The following is a 16,362-nucleotide window of genomic DNA, read 5'->3' on the forward strand; positions in this document are numbered from 1 at the left end:
ACTTAAAACTAACCATCAGTGAAGAAAAAATGTAATCTAAGAGGGAAAATGGAACCTCAGAATCACGCTCATCATTGATTATGCAGACGTGATTAATTCCTGGTTTCAACACTGGACGAAAAAACTGGGTCCATGAGGCTGCTGATGCAACATGCCATCAGTCACACCACAGGAGAAGGTAAACACACTGGAACTGATGCGAAAATGTCATTTTCAAGGTAGCAACATGTTGACTTCCCAAATGATCATGAACAGGATTTTACTTCTGGATCCAGACTGTTGTGTTTTATAACAAGATGCTAGACCAGGCTGAGTTCCTTTGTTTACCTTTAACAAAACTGATTGTATTATTTGAATGAAAGTGAATGATGCAGAATATACCATCACCAGAGTGGAAGTCCTTTCTGGCTCCAAACAGATGCTCTGTCATTATAGCTTCGGTATCAGTGGTTGATCCAAATATCTCAGTCTAAGCCTTCTCTTAACATGCAGTTGCAATTACCCATATTCAACATATACATTTTAAATGACTTAATAAGCTTGTGTTTTCCCTTTGAATTAGTGAGATCCCTCTGGCTATTCTTTGAATGATCAATGTGTTCAACTGTGAGCATAATCTGGTAACTAGAAGACAAAGTCCATTCAAGTCCAGTCATATGAAGCAGTTACACTGGAGTAAATGGTTAGGTGGAGTAATTAATAACACAATTAATAGGGAGTGAGCTGGATTCTCAGGATCTGTTTGCCTGATATGTACATATGCAGGCTTTATATAGTAGTGTGGGTGAATTATTTAAGCAGTGGTTTGCAGAAGTGTTTAAGTTCACATGGCTTTCTTACATAACAACACTTCCCTGAGGTCTACTGATGAGATGGAGAAGAGGAGGGAGATGAGGAAGTGGAGAAGAAAGGATGAAAGTGAGGATGAAGACCATCTTAGAGACAGAACAATGAAAAAGGTTAGGTGTTGGCGTGTAATGGGGAGTTGAGAGTGCAAAGGCTGGAGCCGTGTAGGAAATAAAGACGTTTCCATGGTGAAAGGTGGACAAAGGATCTGGAGGACGGCAAAAGAGAATATGAAGAATGTGGAGAGAAAGTGACAGATGAAGGCCAAAGAGGACAGGCAGGGCAAAAAGGGAAGGCATGATAGTGAGGGGGAGAGAAATAAGAAGATAGGAAGAAAAAAGAGAGAGACACGCATGAGAAGAACGCTTGTACATTGCACACATACGTGACAGGTCCATGGATGAACGCTGGAGCTGTCTCAGTGACAACTTGTTACAAAGCAGTCTTGCATGAACATATGTGGCCTTTAAGTGGCGTCGGAAGTAGAGGTCTGCATGAGCTTTAAAATGAAAGAGACCATGTGACCGCACCCTACCCGAACGGTACGTCAGATTTTAAGCCCGGACCTTAAATCGCTCACTCTTTTTATTATTTTCTTCTCCAAGCAAGTATTGTTACAATAGGCTGTATTTTATGTAAGAACTGTAGGCAACATTCGTAACATACACAGTTTTAGTAAAGCACGGCAGCCCCTCAGCACACTAAAGCAGAAGGAAAAAAACTTTGACTTACCGTTTATCAGGCGTTGAAACTTTGCTTGGTGCAGAACATTCTGGAATCATGTGTAACAATGTAACAGTCACATGAAGTCCTTTGCAGCCTGAACTTCTATACAATGTCAAATTTTTGACACCTGTGTTAAAATAAGCTAGATGAAGCACAATGAATGAACAGAACACAGGTGTCTCGACATGCGTTTTTGGTGCAATAGTTGGGTGCAAGAGACATCCATCCAGCGCGTGCTGGAAAAACAGAGCAGATGCGAGCAAAAACACATTCGATGTGAAAGGCCCCTAACTTGTACGTTCATGTGTGTCTGTGAGTGAGAGTGCACAAAGCAAGTAAGGTATGCCTGTTTCATTAAAGGATTAGTTCACCCAAAAATGAAAATTCTCTCATGATTTATTCACCTTTAAGCCATCCCAGATGTGTATGTCTTTCCTTCTTCAGGAGAACCGAAATTAAGATTAAGAAGCACATTTCAGCTCTGCTTGTCCACACAATGAAAGCAAATGGGTGCCATGATGCTGCTGGTTGATGGTCCAAAAGTCATATTTAGGCAGCAAAAAAATAATCCACATGACTCGATAGGTTTAAGTAAGAAACAAATTGATAATTAAAACGTTTTTAACTTTAAATCATTGCTTCCCCCCACCGCTGTATTGCTGTTTGAAATGACCTAACTCTCACGTGACATTTGTTCCTCTGTTGTAAACAAAGCGCGCATATCTGACTTCTCGCGTGAACGCGCCACTGCGCTTATGTCACGCGACAGCTCTGTGATGGGTCGACTGGTAACAGGAAGCGTTTTTTTAAGTAATAACTAATAAAGTTTTAATTATCGATTATTTTCTTACACAAACCTAACGATTTGCTTCAGAAGACATTAATTGATCGACTGGAGTTGTGTGGATTACTTTTATGCTGCCTAAATATGCCTTTTGGACTGTCAAACAGCCAATAGCATCATGGCACCCATTCGCTTTCATTGTATGGACAAACAGAGCTGAAATGTGCTTATAAAAACCTTTATTTCGGTTTGCTAAAGAAGGAAAGACATACACATCTAGGATGGCATAAAGGTGAGTAAATCATGAGAGAATTATCATTTTTGGGTGAACTAATCCTTTATTTACAAACCCGATCTGAACCCAAAGTACTTGAAAAACGGACCCGTACTCTGCGGTTTATCGGGTCTCGAGGGACCCGGGTCGGTTTCCAGACCTCTTGTCGGAAGTAAGGTAATTATGAGTTACGTGTACTGTACATAAATAACCAAGCTTCATTAATTCATATTTACGTTTACAGTGATTTAGTGTGACTTTAATTAAAAGTGGCAACCCCCCCCCCCCCCCCCCCCATCCTTATCCTAAAGCACACCTCCATGCCCGCTCTGGCCCAGCCCCTGCCCCCCATTCTCGTACCAGTCAGCAGGGCAGCCACACTGACTCCATCTCTTTTATCTCTCCCTTCTCCAGCATATTGGCTTTTCATGCATGGGCTGTGCTCAGGCCTGCAAGCTGCCACACTGTAATAGCCTGCGAACATGTGGAGGCTGAGCACACTCCAAATCTGTGCATGTTTCGGGGAACACCAACACATTTCGACACGAAAAGTGGTCATGTTTCGAGTTGAGTCAGATAAAGCAGAGCACTCCCAATTCTGTTTGCCACATCTATTTAGTCATGTGTGTTTATTTTTTGTAAAACAAGCAGCGACAGAGATCGTACACAACGGCATGAGATACGGAGGTCATTAGTTTGCAACGCTAGTCAAAATGTTTAAAGCGATTTCTAGCCATACAGCTTCCTGCCGTGGAGTTGATCCAGCTAGAGTTAATGTGGTAGACACTGTGTAGGCCATTATGTAATCCAGTTTCTTCAGTTATTAATAATGTCCTGTCAACATGTCCACCTCTCTGTGTTCTTTTAACAGCCTCCACAGTTCCGTGCCACTTCTTAAATACCTAAAATTGTACATTGATAAAAGATCTGCTGTGCGATGTTAGCGGCTTGTCGTATGCTGACAACTGACATGTTTTTAGACTGCTATGCACAGTTTATTTGGACCAAAATATGGACAATGTGTAACAGTGAAAAGTAAATAATTTGACCAGTGTCATTGTCAATATCACTGAATAGTCATAGGCTCTGATCCAAAACCTAGCTGCCTATATAGGCAGGATTTTAAGGGATCATAGGTGCGGGTGGCCTGGGTAGCTCAGCAAGTATTGACGATGACTACCACTCCTGGAGTCGCAAGTTCGAATCCAGGGTGTGCTGAGTGACTCCAGCCAGGTCTCCTAAGCAACCAAATTGGCCCGGTGGTTAGGGAGGGTAGAGTCACATGGGGTAACCTCCTCGTGGTCGCAATTAGTGGTTCTCGCTCTCAATGAGGCACGTGGTAAATTTTGCGTGGATCGCGGAGGGTAGCATGAGCCTCCACATGCGGAGCCTCCACGGTGTTATGCACAACGAGCCACATGATAAGATGCTTGGATTGGCGATCTCAGAAGCGGAGGCAACTTTGAGTAACCGCGCCACCACGAGGACCTACAAAGTAGTGGGAGTTGGGCATTCCAAATTGGGAGAAAAGGGGATAAAAATCTTTTTTTAAAAAAAAGGATCATAGGGGCACCAATGCGAAGATTTTCCGAAAAGTAGAAAGCAAAATAATGCTTCATTGCACAGTGATTATTCACAGTGTCTTAGCATAATTATGCTACTGTCTTCAAAAGATATCCTCTTTTATACCTTCTAAGGCACCTCAGTGAAAAAATCCATCCAATATGGCAATAGAGGCAAAAAAATATCAGAGTTCTAGTTCTTATTAAGATTAAGAGCATTTTACTTATTATATTTATTTATGCTATTTTGATGCTTCTTAGAGTATCACAGAATTAGATTAGCAACATGCTAATACTATCCCTTGCCTATTGAAATCAATTGTGTGTCGAGTCTTCTGTGCGCTTCATGTGATGGGGAGTTATTTGTATACTCCCGATGTAGTGTACTCCAAACTGGACATGAGGTTTCATTTCAGTTAGGATACATCTTATGTAGGCAGTAGACAGCAAGACAGCTCACTAGATTTGGGAACAGGGCCCATGTGCAACAAACCATTTAAATTAAGAAAACCTTTAGTTATAACTGTAAGGTCGTCAAGTCATTTTTATTTGTATAGCGCTTTTCACAACACACATCGTTCCAAAGCAGCTTTACAGAAAGTCATGCTTTAACAGAAAATGAAACTGTAATACCTATAAAGTCTTAGAATCATCATTTTGTAGTTTGATTAAATATGATTGTAAATTGTGTATAAAAATGTAATAATAATTGTATTTAGAACCCCAGTGAGCATGCCGAAGGCAACTGTGGCAAGGAACACAAAACTACATAAGATGTTGGTTAATGGAGAAAAATAACCTTGAGAGAAACCAGGCTCACTGTGGGGGCCAATTCCCCTCTGGCTTAACAGCATGAATATAATGCCAATATTAGTTATTTGTGTGCAGTGCAAGTCATGGTTTAAAATTAGTAAACTAAGTAAGTGTTAAGGACCAATGTTTAAACAAAGATTTTGTATGAACTGTAAGCTTAATGACTAATGTCTTTGAAGTTCATCCTGGATTAACTGCAAAAGTTCACATAGATGCATTGTCCTTTGTTAGTTGGCTGACGAAGGCTTTTGTTGGCAGTTAATTGATAGTTTATGTATTCCATTTCAAGATTGTAGTCCATCAATAGACAAAGGTGATGCAGGCAGAGATCAATTTGGTGCATCGCAGTTCAACCGGCAGGTCATTTCAGTGAGGCTCAGTGGGGTCCATCCTAAATCCAAGGTTCAGGCAGTGGCATATGAAGTATCCGATGTTTTACAGTTGGAGTTGGCATCAGTATGAATCTCGAGGTTGAGACAGAGAAACAAATAGAATAATATTAGTGTAGATGCCATTCAATTTATTGCAGTTATAGATTATGACAAATGTTTCTGGTTCCGGCAGACCTAACTAAAGCAGCCTAAGTGTGCGTTGATGGATAAATTAGGTGAATGCCTGGCTAAATAGTTGAGTCTTTAATCTAGACTTAAACTGAGTGAGTGTGTCTGCATCCTGAACCGCATTAGGGAGACTATTCCATAGTTTGGTGCCAAATAGGAAAAGGATCTACCTCCTTTTTTGGATTTTGATATTGTAGGAATGACAGAGATTTTTATTTATATCTGATGGTGTCACATTAAGCATAATTCATTCAAAAGGTTTAAACTTATATCCCGTCCTCTGAGTAACACCAAAAACCTCACTGTAAATTGTAGCAACACCTCCTCCTCGACCCTTCAGATGAGGCTCATGTTTATAACGATAACCTGGGGGAGTAGATTTATTTAAACTAATATATTCATCCAGTTTAAACCAGGTTTCAGTTAAATAGAGCGCATCCAAATTGTGATCTGTAATAATTTTATTTACAATTAGTGCTTTGGTTGAAAGAGATCTAATGTTTTGTAGCCCTACCTTTATATGATGTTTATCTTCAAATTATTATTATTATTATTATTTTCAAGTTTGACCGTAATCATATTTTTTCTAAATGATTTAGTGAGAGGGTTTGTGTTTGGTAGTTCGGGGAACAGACACAGTCTCTATATGATATCTAGGTGATACAGACTCTATGTGTTGTAGTTTATGTGACCTGTGTGACATCTCAAGGCAGCTTGCAGACATTCGGATTATCCAGTTGTCTGCTTCCTGACCTGGGCCACAGTTAGTCAAGTACTATCACTATTAAGATATGAGCCAAATTACTAGAGGAGAGAGCAGCACCTTCCCTGGAGGGATGGAGTCCATCTCTCTTTAGCAGGTCAGATTTGCCCCAAAAACTCTTCCAAATGTCTATAAATCCTATGCTATTCTCCGGACACCACTCAGACATCCAGCCATTCAGTGACACTAGTCTACTATAAACCTTGTCACCATGACGAGCAGGGAGGGGACCAGAGCATATTACAGTATCTGACATCGTTTTTGTAAGTTTACACACCTCTTTAACATTATCTCTAGTGATCTCCGACTGGCGAAGCCGGACATCGTTAGTGCCGACATGAATAACAATTTTAGAAAATCTACGTTTAGAATTAGCCAGCACTTGTAAATTTGATCTGATGTCAGATGCTTGGAAACCCTAACAGGAACGGAGAGTGGTGTCACTTTGCTGAGTGAGTATGCCGCCGAGACGTCACCCAAATGCCCTGCTGCGGGGGCTCTACAGCCGGAACCAAAGTGTGTGTGTTGCTCACTGTACTACCCACATCTGAAACAGTATCTACCGGCTTTTCTTTCTCACTGACCTCCACTAGCATTCAGATGCGTGTCTCTAACTCATTAACTTCTCCGTCAGCCTGACTAATTCCTTACATTTATCATATGTAAATCCCTCACTGCTGATGGAAGAAGCTATAGTAAACATGTGGCATGCAATGCAGGAAGAAATAACATGAGCGGATGCCATGACTTAACGCAATTGTTTGTTGTTGTTGTTGTTGTTGTTATGATTGTTCTTGAGCAGCGAGGGTTTGATATCGATGTGATTCCTGATCAGCAGAGGTTTGAGACTGATGCAATAATCCATGCAAAACACAGAGGAGAAAATTAATGCACGTAGTCGATATGCGAGATGTAGACAAGGGGGGGAAAAAGGAAAGAAAAGGTTATTAAGAGTTATTCAGCATGATTGGGAGGTTGTGTTTTTCCCTCCAACATCACATATTTATTCCACTTAAGGGTAGGTTTAGGTTTGGGGTTTGGGTTGGGAGTACAGTTCCTAAAAATATGTATTTCTCTTCACTGTATTACATTTTGAACAGCTGAAAACAACTCACTTCACAACTCGCTTTTGGCACCCCTCACTGAACATTTCATCCTGGAAAATGGAGCTCAGAAGTGCCCATACGCCTAACAACACTTACCGCTTTGGCCAATGGCAGCAGTGTTTAAAATTTTGGTAAGAACAGACCGATTTGTGCTAAAGAAAAGTCAGCCTGCTCTTTCCAATTTCACTATTAGATCAGTCTGACAGGTGTTGGTCTAATATGCAGTGACATTTTGTTCCTTAAGGTTACTGCTATGGAGTAGAGATCGACCAATATCATTTTGTACGACTGTACCAATACCAATTACCCTTATGTTTAAGTGTCTGTCTGATAGCCGTTATTGAGAACCGTTTTTTAATTGTTTATATTCTACACAACAATAACTAAATAATGATTTTTATACTACATCAATAAAAACAAAAATAATATATGAATGTCACAGTCATCTTGAGCTTGCTCACTAGGGGTCTAAATATAAATAAAATTTACTTATTTTTGTATTATTTATTTTAAGGCGCAATTTACAATAATGTTTTTTTATTAAACTGCACTAATATGACTCGAAGTCATTACTATATTACAGCTTTTTTGTTTTTGTTTGTTAAAGCATAATTTTTTGTAAAGCTGCTTTGAAATGATGTGTGTTGTGAAAAGCGCTATACAAATAAAAATGTCTTGAATACTTCAACAATTATTATATTTTATCTAAAAATGCAGACATAAACAATTCTGTAACATTTCTCATTAGCATGAATTGCTATTACTTAAAAAGTCAAATAACATGTGAACAAAGGTTTCCTGTTGATCATACTGTTATTCTTTAGGGACCCTAGTTGGCATTTATTGGTAGACACAATATTGAAGAACTGATAACCGATTAAGTAAAAAATGACGGCAAAAATATTTGTTTATCTTAGTACTGGTCTACTATGAAGGTTTACAATCTTTCACATGTATCCAAAGCTTTCCCACAAAGCTTTGTCCATCCTCACAGCAAATGAGGAGGAGAGAGAAAAGAGAGAATGTCTGTGATGTAATAGAGTCGTATATTGCCAATGTAAGACAGTCATAAAGACAGGCAACCATAACAGGGCTTGTTAAGAAGAATGTGAGGGAAGACCACAATAGATTTATCCAGAGAGGAATGTGCAGTTACACAGTCTGAAATACAAAGATGTCCCCACTAATGAAATTGGAGTTCATTTGACATTGTGAGAAAGTAAAAAACCACACTGAGCTACTTCTATCTGAGACTAGGCTATATTTTTGGACTTGAAATTCAATATTTTGACTTAATTGTTTTTATGTCAACAAAAAAAAGGCACATTTTTTTGTTCCAACATTATTTGTACTTAAGAACTTTTTGTTGGATAGGAAAAACTACCCACATTTGGGTTTTGACCATTGAAAATGGGTAAAATTTAAACAATTTTGGATGGTGCTTTTGGATATTCAGATGGATATAGGGCTTTTAAAATTAAGCTACAAAAATGATAGTTTGTTCTAAACCAGAATCTTAATGATTTTCAGATATATTCTGGAATTATAGGCACTCCAGCTTTGGAAAAACAACACAATAAAGTGTTTTTGGACACCATTGGTATATTATGCAACAAGGGATGCTAACGTCAACTGATTTTAGTAATAGACCTACCTATCTCTGTGTAAAAAAAAAATAAATAAATATATATATATATATATATATATATATATATATATATATATATATATATATATATATATATATATATATTATGTTTATTTTTATTTTTTTTTTTTTTTTTTTTTTGTTATTTAAAAAAAAAAAAAAAACATTTTTTTTAAATGATGCTGCCGCCTTTCTAAGGTTATATTTTTGACCTGTAGTTTTGATCCGAAGTCATTGGCAAACATTTTAATTTTGAACAAAACAATGTATTACTCAGTAAATATTGATCCATGGCATTTAATATTTGGCTTTAATCATCATTATCTTTCTTCAGAAAAAGTATTAACAAAATAAAACATTTCAATTGGGAAAGTTAGATTTTGTTGATTTGATATGGAATTACCCTATAACTCCTAGTGAACTGCCTAGACAGTATTTAAAGACGCAAAGCTGTTCCAAAAGGTAGACAGCAAAATGATACATAAGATATATAAATATACAGCATCAACTATACTCTTTACAGCATAGGCAATCTCATAATGCACTGTGAAAAAATCAATCCAAGATAACAGACGCAGTCGAGAGATACAGTATGTCAACTCTAAATGTACTTACATTTAATTCAGTACTGAAAAGTATCTATAAAAATAGTTCAGTCCCATGAAAAATGTGCTATTTTGTCCAATATTTGTGAGTGCAATATATTTTGATCCTTTCTATGGTGTATTGCAGGGCTAGTCAACTGGTGGCCCGTGGGCCATATCTAGCCCACCAATCATCATCTTCATCTGACCCTCCGAAATGTTTTTATAAAATTGCCTTGCAGTCTCAAATGCCACTTAGCACTTGGTAGTTATGGCGTTTAAGCGTTTAAGTATGGGTAGTCGGATGCAGCACTGGTGTACATTAGCTTAGTAACATTCTAACATTATGACATAATTGAATCAGTTGTGAGTTGAGTCTCCCATGCAGTTAACATGAAGAGCACTATTTGTGTAGTGTGCAGAGTTGCTGCCTATGTAGAGCATTGCAAATCAGTCACCTTTGAGGTTCCATGATGGTTAGGGTGCTGCCTTAAAAGGTATCTACCTATGTAGGCAGTAGACAACAAGCGCAGCTCACTAGGTTTGGTACAGAGCTTAGGCTATATCTTCAGATCATTAAGAAGATTTAAGAACGATACGGAAGGTTTTGTGCATTTCAGCATAATTAGAGTTAGCTTAAGCTATATCTGACTCTGATGTGTGCATTTTTGGCCCCTTCTTGATTCATTTTTGTACATACTCCTGTATATGAGTCTAATGCTTTGCTCCTGGAAAGGTATACCTCTGTGTACTGCACCTTTTTATTTAAATGTAAATTTGTGTAAGTTACACTCACCTGAGGTACTCCTAATGAGAGTACGACTCCTTTCTGCTTGTCTCGGCTACTTTTTGCTGAAGTGCACACCATACTGTTTATTAGATTAAGAGTACATGCCATTTTTGTGTGTGTATGTGTGTTTGTGGTGTCTACTAGGGATGTTGTTCACTGTTAAGCACAGCAAGTTATCATTATGTAAAAACGCTCTCCAAGAAGTTGCATCTCTTAATTAATTTGAGAAATGCGTCTCCCATTAAAACCACCACCACTAAAAATACTATTGTTAATAGTCGACCAGTCCAGTAGTTCTCAACCTTTTTTGACTCCAAGGCCCCCCACTGTCCAAGACAACATTTGAAGGCCCCCTCGCCCAAAACTAGACGTGTCTGATTAAAATAATTAATCATGGATAATCTTTGATTCTAGAAGTTTCAGAAAGAGTCAGTTTATAATTTGTAGGCATATATCTTAAAGTATTTTTTAGCATTTTAATTAAGTAGAATTATTTTAATATTTCTTATTTTAAATTAATTTTAAGTCATCTTGAGGCCCCCTTGTAAGTGTGCTGAGGCCCCCTAGTGGGTACCGGCCCCTTGGTTGAGAACCACTGGACTAGTCAGTTGTTGGACGACTAGTCGATTGGTCGTTCAGCCTGGTTCTTTTTTTTGTCTACACTACACTAAGAAAGATAGAGCTGTTGCAGACCTTTGAGATTTAATCCCAAATCACAGTGTATATTGAGTCTGAACTGGCCACATTTCAGTAGTCACTGGCTGTTGCTCGGCAACATGCACCACAGTCCAACATCTTGTGAAGTGAAGAGCCAAACTTCTGTTTTCCACCTCACCCTTGAACCACTCTCTCTCTCTCTCTCTCTCTCTCTCTCTCTCTCTCTATTCATTTGCTCTCCATTCCTCCCCACTGAGACTTGTTCGTCAGGCATTTCACACATTCTCCGCTTTCTCTCCTGTCCATTCTTCCTATTAAGTCTCTTCTCACACCAATAGGCCACACACTGTGCGCTTTGGACCATCTCATTATTGTTCATATACACAAACTGTCTTTCTGTCTCCTCATCTTTCTGTCATTCAAGCTGCAGTGTGAATGTGTCTTAGCGTGCCTAGAGAATTTGGAGAAGGCGAAGATGGGAGACAAATAGGGACATTATGTTCTTGGGGGAGAAGCATTATGTTCATATGATGAGTATGTAATCTCTGTCTTTTTCTCTCACTCTGTCTTTCTCACTGTGCGGTGACGCCTTTTGGTGGACTCTCAGCCACAGAAAGGTGCCAAACGATTTGTTAAAACGCTGTCACTGTTGCTTGATCGAAAATCACACAAATTATCATAAATTCTTTTTTGTAGACAGCAATGAGACTAAATGGAGACCCCAAAAAATGCTTTTAAAGGTCTTTTATTTTACATTTGTCACCTCGGGAGTTTTAGAAGTGATTTCAACAATGTCACAAACAGTGTTGGGCTAGCTACTAAAACATTTAGCTAGCTAAGATACAAACTACTCTACAGAAAAAATTGCTAGGCTAAGCAGAGCTGACAGCTATTGTTTAAAGAAAGTAGCTAATTACACTACAAGCTACATGGAAAAAGTAGCTTGGTACATTTAAGCTACTTAATAATTTATACTTTTATAAATATTAAATATTAAGAATAGTCAGCTGTAGTTTGATCTAATACATGTTTATTAGAAAACAAGAAACATCTCCAAAAGAAAAGTTAGCAAGCTAAGCTAAGCAAAGCTGAAAGCTATTGTGTAGAGAAAGTAGCTTGTTACATTACAAGTTACATTTAAACTATGTAATAGATCAAGCCATACTTCATACTATAAATATATATAAATAAGTAGAGCAGAAAACTATACTACCACACACACAAACACACACACAGAAAGTCAGTTGTTTAAAAAATATAAATGCTCAAAAGTAGCTTACTGTGGTGGCATCATAGTACAGTGATGGAAATACAGAACACACAACTTGATTGCTGAAATATTGTCAGGGAAAATGTAACATTGTAGCGTTTCGTCGCTACTCCGCTACTTAATCAATAAAATAGTTTTGCTACTGAGAAGACATGATTTAAATGAGAAATGTAATTAAACCAATAGTCAGAGTTGGGCTGTAACGGATTACATGTAACGGCGTTATGTATTCAGAATACAAAAATGATTTATTCTGTATTTAGCCCCCGTTACATTTTCAAGCACCTGTATTCAGCATAAAATTTTGTTAGAATACTTTTAGAATACTTCTCTCATAATGACCACAAAATAAGGAAGAAAGAAAAAAATTCTTGTCAATCAAGTGAGAAACTTGATTGTTTTTCTGAACAGTTTTTCTTAACAGCTCAGATGTGCGCCGCACACTTGTCCTCTCCTCTCTCTTCCCTATAGCAGCTGCAGCATGTGAGCTGTGTTGGGCTAATTTGTGCTAAATTGTGCTAATTTGAAAACACAATCAGGGTTAAGATTATAGCATCACAGGTTTTGGTTATTGGGATGGATGATAGACACTAGATAATGAAAATACAACGTCTTAGTCATGTATAATCATTCCGGGATTGAATATCTGGAAACCGCACCGTAATGTTTTTGTCTAAATCAGCGCGATGTCAGCTGTGCAACAGAATCAGTACAGTCACATTTTTACACAGCTATTACATTCGAGCGCATGATACATTGTAGTACTGGGCGATGTGCCGATATCGTGACGACGATAGAAAGTGTCAACTGATAGAGATTTTACTATATTATGTATATCACGATATATAAATATCCATGTGCGCAGCACGTGCGTATCTATCAGTGGCAATGCCTCACGTGAGACTGAAACCAGGCTTGAGTAGGGAATGAGTTGCGGCCGGTAGAATTTGTGCACGCTGGTTTAGCGCCAGATTCACTAAAGGAATTATGCAGATCAGGCAACGCCACAAACGTGCCCACAAACTTGTTGCTGATTCTTTGCAGTTCTGATTTTTCGGGCCAGTTGTGAGCGCTCTATAGCAGAGGATGTAGCAGTCCACCGTGTTCTGATACACTCTGCTGGGAAAGCGTCACTGTGATCCAGACACATGAATCGTCTCTTTAACATGCCGAGTACTACTTATCCATCATTTGAAGAACTATTGCTGATATGGTCAATAGAAATGTCAAGAAAATGAAAGGTCGCTTGTTGTTAAAACAGGTACTAGATTAGAAAAATGTATCTGCAAACTGTCACGCAACAGTAATCACTTGTGGTAATACAAACATCTGTTTTATCACCTCAGAATGAAGCATGCTAAAGAATATTATAAAAGCCAAAAGATTTATTTATTTATTTTTGCAAGAAGTGTTTCTAAATATTTTTTTACATTTATTTTCTGCAAGATGTGTTATTTTCGTTGTTTTACTAAGATTATGTAATATTTTCTTTGTTACTTTGCTTTGAAAAGATCTTGAATTTCTTGAGGAAAGTTTATAATAATGTTGGTCAACAACATATCAGACCGAAATGTGGCATGAAGTGAAATTGTGTATTATGGTAAGGTTGATTTAAAACCAAGTGTTCATTTTATTTTGAACTTTGACTGTTTGTCAAGTTCTAAATAAGGAGAAAATTATAGTAGTTTTCATTTAATATTAAAATATAAAAATATAATTAAATATAAAATATTAGAGTAGTTTTCATTTAAAAAGTATTTATTTCACTGACTGGATTTTCCAAAAATAGCCATTACAGTATGGTTATTTATTATGTTAACCAATTTTTATTGGTTTTCCAGAAAAAGATCATATTGCGATATATGTCATTACATGATATAAAATTACTCATATTGTGATAGAAGATTTTGGTCATATCGCCCACCCCTAATACATTGTTTCCCGTGATTGTAAGTGCTGTGTAAATACATTTATTTAACATATCATACAAAGTGATTCACAAAAAAATCTCAAATTGACAATTAAATTTAAGGAGTAAAAGAAAAAAATTAAAAGCACCCAAAAAATACAAGTGTCAGTAATATAAGTAGAAAATACATAGAATAAATAGGCCTAAATATGGAAAGCAAGCTCAAATCATTCGTATACTACATTGTTGTCACAGGACCTCACAGTGTTGCATGTTTTATTTCTGCAAGTGGCATACAGTTATCATCTCGAAAATATGGTTAATTTGCATTTCTGATCAAATTTTGAGTCAAAATGTATTAACCTTTGTCAGTCCAATCAAATAATGGGTTAAGAAGAACATTAAAATACAAAAAATAGTTAAGAACATTAAAAATGCCATTCTGAACATTCACAAACAATCCTGCTTAGGGGCTTTTGGGTCTGTTTGCCTTTTGCCTTCTATAAAGAAAAACATCAGCATCCAACTCCACATCTGATTGAAAGAAATCAAGGTTGTGCTAAGTTCGTGAAATTTGCTGACAAATAGTTAGCTGGCTGTTTAGACTCACTTAGATGTTAATAGCAGTTAATGATGTAGCGGTTCAGATAAGATAATAATGACATATCACACATAATTCTTCTAATTGTGCCTTGCCTTTATAAATGTGTATTCTAAAAGTATTCTGAATATGTAATTTTTTTTATGTGAGGTATCATTATATTACTGAATACATTTAAGAGAGAGTATTTAGTATTCAGCCTAGAATACTTTGTTATTCTGCCCAACCCTGCCAATAGTTTCGCTGTTTGTATCAGTGCTACTGCCCAACATTGGTCACAAACTGTGCTCTGATTTTTTAGATACCAACATCTGTGATCTAAAGTGAGAGATTTCAATATGAACTCAAACATTTCTCATCAAACTCGTCCAAGTCCAAATTATTTGAGAAATCGCCTACTATCCACATTCATTTGATTAATCTATCCTCTTACTGCATGTCAACAATTGCTTCATTTGTGTCTATTCTTATTCCTGCGAACTTCAGGAGAATCGTCTGAGGAAAAGTTGATACTTAGCCTAAATGCAACCTTTGAGCAATCTCTGGGTTATTACCAGTTTCTATGCTAAAGGCTGCTTGACATTAGCAAACACTGCAGCTCTCTGTGCTTAAGTTTGCATATGTATGGAAAAGAATTGGGGAAGAATGAATGGACTTCCTCATCCACTTGTATCTTGCTTTAAAGCTAATATGTAAAGTATTATATTTACAAAATACATACAGTGCCAGGGAGCACAAACAGGCAGAAACTTGTGTTGAGAGATTGAACAAGTGCAAATGCACGGAAGTAACACAAGCACACCCACACACACTCTTGTGAAAGGGGCTGTTCCTTACCGCTGTTAAAATCCCAATGCCAGGCCTGGTCTCATTATCCCAGCTGCAGGAACATGAGATTTCTCTTTTTTCCCCCTCAAGTCAAACATGAATTATTTAGCTTTGTGTTGATCACGTTGAGTCTATGCCCCGAAGTTCCCTCCCCAGTTCCCCTACTGTATTTTTCTCTTGCTCTCTGTGTCTCTATGAGTAATGCACTGTATGTTTTTGCTAACCACTACTCAGCAATACAAAATCCATGGTTTGCTCCAGATGGCACAGAATTGCCATAGTTTCCCTTGTCTCTGTATTTTGAAGTTCTGTTCTGAATGACTATGCCATTGTGTATCCGATGAATGTTTAGAATTTCTTCTCAATGGCACTGTAATTGCACTCCGTAATTATTTCTGTACAGTGCGGGGCCAATCTGCGCTAGCGCACGCGCGTAAATAATTCACCATGCCAATGTTTTGTTGAAGCCAAGTCCCACATTATCAGTGTACACATTAGTGAGTCATAGCAGAAAGAAATTGTCTTTGCCCCAATTTTTGGTGCAGATACTGTTTTCTCCATCTCATTTCTAAATTGAATTTTCACTCAGCTGAGGATCGGCGCTTAATCAATGATCAAATATTTATCAATTATTATTCATA

General features: G+C 37.6%; 1 protein-coding gene across 2 annotated transcripts in view; it reads left to right on the plus strand.

Moving 5' to 3' along the window:
* The window catches only part of ppp3ca (protein phosphatase 3, catalytic subunit, alpha isozyme), a 72,665-nt gene that overhangs the window by 8,238 nt on the left and 48,065 nt on the right, over positions 1-16,362 (plus strand). The gene's annotated exons all lie outside the window — the stretch shown is intronic.

The sequence above is a fragment of the Myxocyprinus asiaticus genome, chromosome 38 (assembly GCF_019703515.2).
Source record: "Myxocyprinus asiaticus isolate MX2 ecotype Aquarium Trade chromosome 38, UBuf_Myxa_2, whole genome shotgun sequence".
Classification (NCBI taxonomy): Eukaryota; Metazoa; Chordata; class Actinopteri; order Cypriniformes; family Catostomidae; genus Myxocyprinus; species Myxocyprinus asiaticus.